The sequence below is a fragment of the Chiloscyllium plagiosum genome, chromosome 13, assembly GCF_004010195.1.
Source record: "Chiloscyllium plagiosum isolate BGI_BamShark_2017 chromosome 13, ASM401019v2, whole genome shotgun sequence".
Taxonomy (NCBI): domain Eukaryota; kingdom Metazoa; phylum Chordata; class Chondrichthyes; order Orectolobiformes; family Hemiscylliidae; genus Chiloscyllium; species Chiloscyllium plagiosum.
In genome coordinates this window covers 28,645,076-28,653,760 of record NC_057722.1, presented here as the reverse complement: position 1 = coordinate 28,653,760, position 8,685 = coordinate 28,645,076, and positions in this window count along the sequence as shown.

The window sequence follows — 8,685 nt, the reverse complement described above, 5'->3', positions numbered from 1 at the left end:
GGAATTCATTGCCACGGAGCACAGTGGAGACCAGGAAGCTAAATATCTTCAAGGCAGAGATTGATAAATTCTTGATCTCACAAGGAATTAAGGGATACAGGGAGAGTGCAGGCAAGTGGAGTTGAAATGCCCATCAGCCATGATTGAATGGCAGAGTGGACTCGATGGGCCAAGTAGCATAACTTCCACTTCTACGTCTTATGGTCGAATAGACAGTGTAAAGTTTTGTTTCCACTAGCTCGTACGTCACAATGAGAGGGTCACAATTTCAAGATTGTTAACCAAGAGTTAGGACTGAGGTGAAAATAAACGGTTTTAGACAGGGAGTTGATAGGATTTGGAATGCACTGCCTGGGAGACTGGTGGAGTGGATTCCATAGAAGTTTTAAAAGGGAACAAGAGATAAACTTGAAAGTGATGACTTTAGAGAGCTACAGAGATAAGACTGGGAAATGGGACTAGCTGGGTGTCTCTTTCGGGAGCCAATAGAGACACGATCGGTCAAATGGCTTCCTTCTGTACTGTAAAATGATTCTGTACTTCTTTGTCTTAATCAGTCCCTAAACATTAAATATGACTTAATTCCAGTCTGGTTCAGAGGGTTCTGAGATGGCTAATAAATCAAACACATGATCTGCAGACTGCTGTATGTGGGGCAGGTGATGAATACAGGGTTGGGTAGATGAGATGTTTAGAAGATTATGTTTTCTCTCCATGCCTCAATTTCACCACTGCATATTCCCAAAACATCTCAGTGTGTTTGTTACCTTCCTGAATAAAGATTTGTTTGATTTGATTTGATTTATTTTTGTCACGTACCAAAATACAGTGAATAGTGTTGTTTTGTCTGATAACCAGACAAATCACACCTTACATACTTCCATCAGAGTAATAGTACAGAATGCAGAACATTGTGTTACAGCTACAGAGAAGATGCAGAGAAAGACAACCTCTAATATATGAGAGGTCCGTTCATAAGTCTGATAACAGTGTGGAAGAAGCTGTTTTTAAATTTGTTGGCATATGCTTTTAAACTTTTGAATCTTCCGCCCAGTGGGAGAGGGTGGAAGCAAGTATAACCAAAATGGGAAGAGTCATTGATTATATTGGTTGCGAAGGAAGGCTGGCTTTTGTGGGTCTGGGCTGCATTCACAATTTCTTGTGGTCTTGGGCAGAGCAGTTGCCATTCCAACCTGTGATGCATTCGAATAGGATGCTTTCTACGGTGCACCTATAAAAGTTGGTCAGAGTCATTGTTGCCATGTCACGTTTCCTTCGCCTTCTGAGGAAGTAGAGCCATTGCTGTACTTTCTTGACTGTAGCATCAATGTGGATGGACCAGGACAGATTGTTGATGATATTTACTCCAAGGAACTTGAAGTTCTTGACCATGTCCACCACAGCATCATTGATACAGACAGGAAAGCTTCTTCATTTCAGTCGGTCACAAGTCAGGTCTCCCATGATTTGGTAGGGATGTTTCACTTTTCCTGGGATGGTTTTGAGGGAATCATACTGCATTTTCACTGGCTTCCTTGGAGCCTCCTGTCATGAACAGATTCTGAACAGAACCATTGCTTTGGATGTCTAACATGTCCAAACTGACTGAGTGACTAGCAGCTCAATGTTGGGTATCTTCAGAGAGGATACTGCATCCTTCTTGCCAATGAATGTGGAGGATCTTGTGGAAACACCACAGATGGTACTTCTCCTGTGTTTTGAGGTGCCTGCTACATGTCACTTAAACCTCCCAGTGAAGGGATCACTCTGGCTCATTAAACCATGACCTTAGCCTTTAGTTTGAGATCCTGGTTCTCAAATATTCTTTACCTCTGTTAACCAAATATAGGGTTGGGTGGATGAGATGTTTGGAAGATTATGCATTCTCTCCATGCCTCAACTTCACAACTGCATATTCCCAAGGCATCTCAATGTGTTGTTATCTTCCAGAATAAAGATTTAATTGATTTATTATGATTTGATTTATTTTTGTCACTTACCAAACTATAGTGAAAAGTGTTGTTTTCTCTGATAACCAGACAAATCATACCTTACATAAATCCATTAGGGTAATAGAACAGAGGGATGTGATAATCAATAGTTATGAATGATCATCATCTATATCTGGCTTCATGAAGAGAAGACTCCCTAGGTAAAGGGAGTCCATGCTTGTTGATTTTGACTATACTTAGGAAGTGAGACAAGTCGAAATGTAATAACTACTGAGAACTCTTTGTTGTCTGTCACAGAGAAGATCATCAAAAGGTTCTTCAACTGCCTCCACCCCAATAGACAGTGCTCTTTCCCAAGTTCTCATACAATTCTCAGCCATTGGGACTGACCACCTGCCAAGACCTATGCTTGAGAAATACTGATGCCCCTAGCTAAACTAATCCAGTACAGCTTCAACACTGACATTACCCAATAATATGGCTATTTGCCTATTTACTTCCTGTCAACAAATCACAGTCCATTGGTAATTAAACTGAAGAAAAATGTCTTCAACAATGTTATGAAGCAGTACTTATTCATCATTACTTTGCTCAGTGATGTATAATTTGGATTCTACTAGGATGACTTGGCTCCAAATTCTATTGCAGTCTTGACTGTTCTGGTCAGGAAGGGAACATTTGACCAACTGTGGAACTAAGAAGTCACAGGAACACTGAAATCAAAATGGAACAACATCAAGTGCTCCACTAGCTGTAGTCATACGTCACACAAATATAAATGATTTTGATTACTTCAGCCCTGCCATTTCAGTCATCAAACATTATGAAAGGAAGTGCACAATTCAGTGTTTTAGATCCAGTCATCTTCAGCTGCTTTATCAGTAACCTTCTCTCCATATTAAGTTCAGAACTGCAGAGATTTACTGATGAGTGCAGTTCTGAATACCATTTCTAATTCCTCAAACAATGAAGCAGAATGTTCCTGCATGCAGTACCTGGACAAGTGCTAAAATACAAATGCCAGCAATTGTCATCTTCAATGAGACTTTGTAACCATCTCCCCCTGATATTCAATATTATCATCATTGAATTCTCCTAAGTCAACATTCCAGAGGTCACTATTGATCAGCCATTCAAATATTGTGACTACAAGAACAGGTCAAAGGTTGTGTAATCTGTCGTGAGTGCCTCACCTGAATCTTCAAAGTTTTCTATAAGTCACAAGCCAGGCACATGTTCAATTTGTACACTGTGATGGAAATCCAGGATTTACAGAGTCTGAATTCTACTTTCCACTAGCCAGGTCTCCCTCGACCATTTTGAGAGACGTGAGAATTTATATTAATCTAAAAGCTTTGCTCCACTATCTGAGAGACATTTTGCAAATGGAACTTCCTCAACAGGTGCAAACAATATTCATTTCTTACTTGGACTTTTGCCCAGAACTTGAAATGTGTTCAAAGTCTGAATTAATGTTTCCATGGAAACTGATATAACTTTTGTTAAGGTCTCAGGCATAAAATAAATTTCCATGTTACTTGAGATAACAGATTAAATTTCTTAATGAAGAAAGAAATAAACAAAACAAATTTATCCTTATTGCATCTTTTTTTTATTTTTCTCTTCACTCTTTTAGACCATTCTCCTCTGTCACCATGCTTCCATTTGTTTTTATTTCTCCGTGGTATCCTGCCCTCTCAAAACCTTAGCACAGCCCTTCAATATTCCTGAAATTTCCTACTCTCCAGTCACCATCTCATGTTGATACATTCAATAACAAAAGGTGTAGTCCATGAGGCCTGGTGACAGCCATTGGCAGTGGCAGAGTTAGAATGAGTGATGGCGACATGAGTATGAAAAAGCAAGAGAGAAAATGGTGACACTTGCCCTTGTTGGATACACTGCATTGACCCTGGTCACTACGTCAGGCCAGGCTGGGCTGAGTGTGGTGTTCTGCTCTGCTAATCAGCAGGAAAAAGGATGGCCTTCTGCTCCACCAGTCCACCCAGCAGCACACTGAGATCCCTGTTGGCAAAGAGTAGGCTGAGCTTTCCTTTCTGGGCCATAACCTCGATAATAACAGTGGAACACCATAGTGTTTGGGGCAGTTCCTCAAGTGGTGTGCACTTGGGATTTAAACGTGACGCAACAGCAGCATAAGTGTTACAAACTCTTGCCAATGCCTTGCACTAGAGTTCATGGATGTATCAATGGCTCTCACCCAATTCATCTTCCCACGCTACTAAACGTTCCTGCCCTCTGTGGTTCCTACTCATTCAATGGCAACATTTCCCCAACTCTCCTGCCTCTGCATCACCGCTAACGGCTCTTCCATTCACTCAATCGTCCTTTTGTCACATTGCAAGAAAAAACAAATCTCACAATTAGCCCATGAGGGTGAAGATTCGGGAGGTGTGGAGATGGCAGACACTGGTTCCTCACCTTACAGGAAGAGAAAATGCTAGATTGGACAAGACTCCAGATCTGCAGCAATGTAGTTGATTCTAAACTGATCTCCCAGGGATGGACAGTAAAGATGGACTAGCCAGCGATGCCCACATCCCCTGAATGAATAAAAGTCATGCTGCTGGAAATCAGGGTCCACGTTTACCTTTCCTCTACATGATTCTATGCAATGTGTGCAGTAGAGGCCAGTTGCATGATTAATGAGAGGAGGCATGGAAGAGTGTGTGTGAAATGTTATATGGGCCTTTATTGACAGAGAACTATTATTATCATTCAAAAAAATCACTTTGCCAAAAAATGAGAAAATTCACACTGCGTTGGTAGCTTGCAAGATAATTTGTAATCTCAGAATCACAGAATCCTTACAGTATGGAAGTTGGCCATTTGGCCCACTGAATCGACACCAACCCTCCGAAGTGCACCCTAGCACCCCATCAAATCCCTGTAACTCTGCAGTTCCCATGGCTAGATGGAAGGGGGTACTGCAGGTGCTGGAGATTAGAGTCAAGATTAGAGTGGTGCTGGAAAAGCACAGCAGGTCAGGCAGCATCCGAGAAGCATGAAAATTAATGTTTCGGGCAAAAGCCCTTCATCAGGAATGAGGCTGTGAGCCTCGGTGGGTGGAGAGATAAATGAGAGGGGATGGGGCTGGGGGGGAAGGTAGCTGCGAGTGCAATAGGTGGATGGAGGTAGGAGTGAAGGCGGGGTAAGGTCGGGGAGGGGAAATGAGGAAACTAGTGAAGTCCACATTGATGCCATGGGGTTGAAGGGTCCGAAGGCGGAAGATGAGGCATGCTTCCTCCAGGCGTTGGTTGGTGAGGGAAGGGCGATGGAGGCGGCCCAGGACCGGCATGTCCTCAGCACAGTGAGACAGGGAGTTGAAATTTCAACCCCATGGCATCAATGTGGACTTCACCAGTTTCCTCATTTCCCCTCCCCCCACCTTATCCCAGTTCCAACCTTCCAGCTCAGCACCATCCTCATGACCTGTCCCACCTGTTAATCTTCCTTCCCATCGATCCGCTCCACCCTCCTCTCTGACTTATCACCTTTACCCCCACCTCCATCCACCTATTGCACTCTCAGCTACCTTCGCCCCAGCCTCACCCTCCTCCCATTTATCTTTCTATCCCCGAGGTTTCCAGCCTCGTTCCTGATGAAGGGCTTTTGCCCAAAACGTCGATTTTCCTGCTTCTTAGATACTGCCTGACCTGCTGTGCCTTTCCTAGTTCCTATGGCTAATTCACCTAGCCTGGACATGATGGGCAATCTGGCATGGCCAATCTACCTGACTTGCACATCTTTGTGTAAACAAGTGCTTGACCAAGTGGGACTTGCCTGACCCGTTTGTTCCCTACCCCTCAATTCCCTGGACAAAGAAGACAGATATAGATCAATATGTGCTAAAGGAAGGGAAAATGGAATTTCCACAATGCTGCTCACCATCTATGTAATCAAATGCTGCTGATTACAGGTTTCAATCTGTTACCAAATACAAACAGAAAATCTTTGCTAAAGGCCGATTCAATAGTGCTTTTAAAATGTTGTGATGTCATGTAATAGAATACAAATATCACTGGGTACCAGGATACTGTGCATTCTGTTCTAGATGGGTAAGTGTTTTCAATCTAAAACACTGAAACTCCATCTCTTGAAGACAACTTGAAGGGATAATCTGAAGAAGTTTTAACTGGGTTTCTCTCCACAGATGCTGCTGGGCCCGCTGAGGTATTTCCAGGATTTATTTTTATTTCAACATCTGTTGTATTTTGCATATATACAAACGAGGCAATCAATGATTTGGCTAGCCATGGACAAAGGCAGAAATCTTGATGTTCATAATTCATCCCAAGTACTTGTGATCCAGTGGGATTTGTGTCTGTTGTATGACAACTACAAACACCGTGTTATCCAGTGTTTTTTTCGGGGTCTTCATACAGGGCTTGCTCTTCAACGGGGCGGTGCTGTGGTTATTCTGCTGTCAGGCCAAGAGCTGGAGATGCACCATTATTTACCTGACCAACTTGGTAGTAGCAGTCCTGCTCCGTGTCCTTTCTCTGCCCTTGCTGATTGTGAAGGTCAAGTGGCCTTTCAGAGACTTCATCTGCAAACAAATGTGTGTCTGGTTATATGCCAGTTTGTACGGGAGCAAAATGTTCACTTGTAACAGTGTTGAACGCAGCATGGGCCTTGGTTTCCCTATGAAATCACTGAGGTGGAAAACTCAGAGACGAGGCATCATGACCAGCATCGCCGTCTGGTTTATAGACGTGCTGGAAGTGGTGCCCATGTGTATCTACACACATGCTGGGACCCAGCCCAACCACACAGTCTGTTTGACCTGACAGCCCTGAGCAGTTCTTCATCTATTTCCCGTATGGGGTGACAATAACCGTGACAGGCTTTCCTATAACCTTCACCATAATAACCGCGTGCTACTCTAATCTGAAGACACTGCATACATGTGGGGACAACACACTAGTGGGGTAGCCAACAAGTAGATTGATCTGAACCATAGTGATGGGGCGTGCTCTGCCAGTGGCTTGCTTTGGGCTGTTTCACACCACCCGCTTACTTTACCTCTTTATTCGGGGACCTACATGATTCAATACTGTGCCACACTGCAATCGGTCAGTGTACTTTACAAAATGTGCCGAGCCATCCTCAGCTTCATCTGTAGCATCACCCCGGTTCTGTACTTCCCTGCCAGAAGGCCTATAACAGGGGGTTCGGCAACACTCAGGTCACTGCAGCTTCTCCAAGTCAATCTCCAGGGGCTCTGTGCTACCGAATGCCATTGAACCGAATCCCTGGTTAAAACTGGATCACTGTCAACTCCATGTGGAAAGGACTGACAACTCACTGCTTCCATGAATGAAAAGATGACAAGAGTCGAGAGCAGCTGAAGCTGGTTAAACAAGATGCAACTGAACCTGAGTACCTGGCAATACCACCTCATTAGCTTTTACATGGCACTGCCAAAATACTCTTTCGAGTGAATGGGAATTTATGGAAATCATGATTAATTGGTTTATTTTTAGCTGTTAAATGTAATAAATTTTCATGTTTTCTATTAAATACAATTTAATTATCAATTGATGCAAGAAAAAAGTGTAGACATTTTCATATTATAAATTCCAACAGAACACAGAGCAAGGCACTTTCTGAGACACTAATACTTATCTTACATCTGTCGTAATGATAGAAAAGTAACAGGAGCATAACTGCATTCCTGTTGCGGGTATTTCTGATAACTTGTGCACAACTCATACAGGAGCTAAATAAGAGCCAAAATAACTGTGGACGCTGTAGATCTGAGACAAAAGTAGAAATTACTGGAAAAGCTCAGCAGGTTTGGCAGCATCTGTGGAGAGAAATCAGAGTTAATGTTTCATATTGAGTGATCGAAGGATTTTCCAGCCATGTCTATTTTTATCTCACACAAAAGCTTGTCTGGTTTTGTGACTTCACACCAGTACAGAAGCCAGAGCTTCTGGCTGTTCTCTCCATGCTATTGTATGTCAATAACTCACATTTTGGACCATCCCATTATCCACTACTTTAGTTGATAGTTGCCACACTACAGTCATTGCCAGGGCAAGAAAGAAAAAATGCAGCAGCACTTCTACAGCTGATCACTCTCTGACTCCTGGTGAATATTAATTGTGTGGGGATGTCAAGCCTGAGTCAAGTTCCTAGTGCCACATTGGAAGGCTGACTATTTTGACAAACTGTGAAGTGTTCTGGAAAAGAATCAGTGCCTACAGGATAAAAGGAATGAAGATTAAGGAACAATGGTCAGAGGAATGGTTTCAAGAGCAGCAAGGTGGGCGGCATGGTGGCACAGTGGTTAGCACTGCTGCCTCGTAGGGCCAGAGACCCGGGTTCAATTCCCGACTCAGGCGACTGACTGTGTGGAGTTTGCACGTTCTCCCCGTGTCTGCGTGGGTTTCCTCCGGGGGCACCGGTTTCCTCCCACAGTCCAAAGATGTGCAAGTCAGGTGAATTGGCCATGCTAAATTGCCCGTAGTGTTAGGTAAAGGGGTAAATGTAGCGGTATGGGTGGGTTACGCTTTGGCGGGTCGGTGTGGACTTGTTGGGCCGAAGGGCCTGTTTCCACACTGTAAGTAATCTAATCTAAAAAAAAGGTATTATTTAAGGGTTAAAAATAGAAGTTAATTGTAGTCAGGAATGCAGCAACACATTTTTAAAAAAGATTTTCCAGTACACAGAGGACACTGTGGAAGTTGTTTGTTCAAGTTCTTTA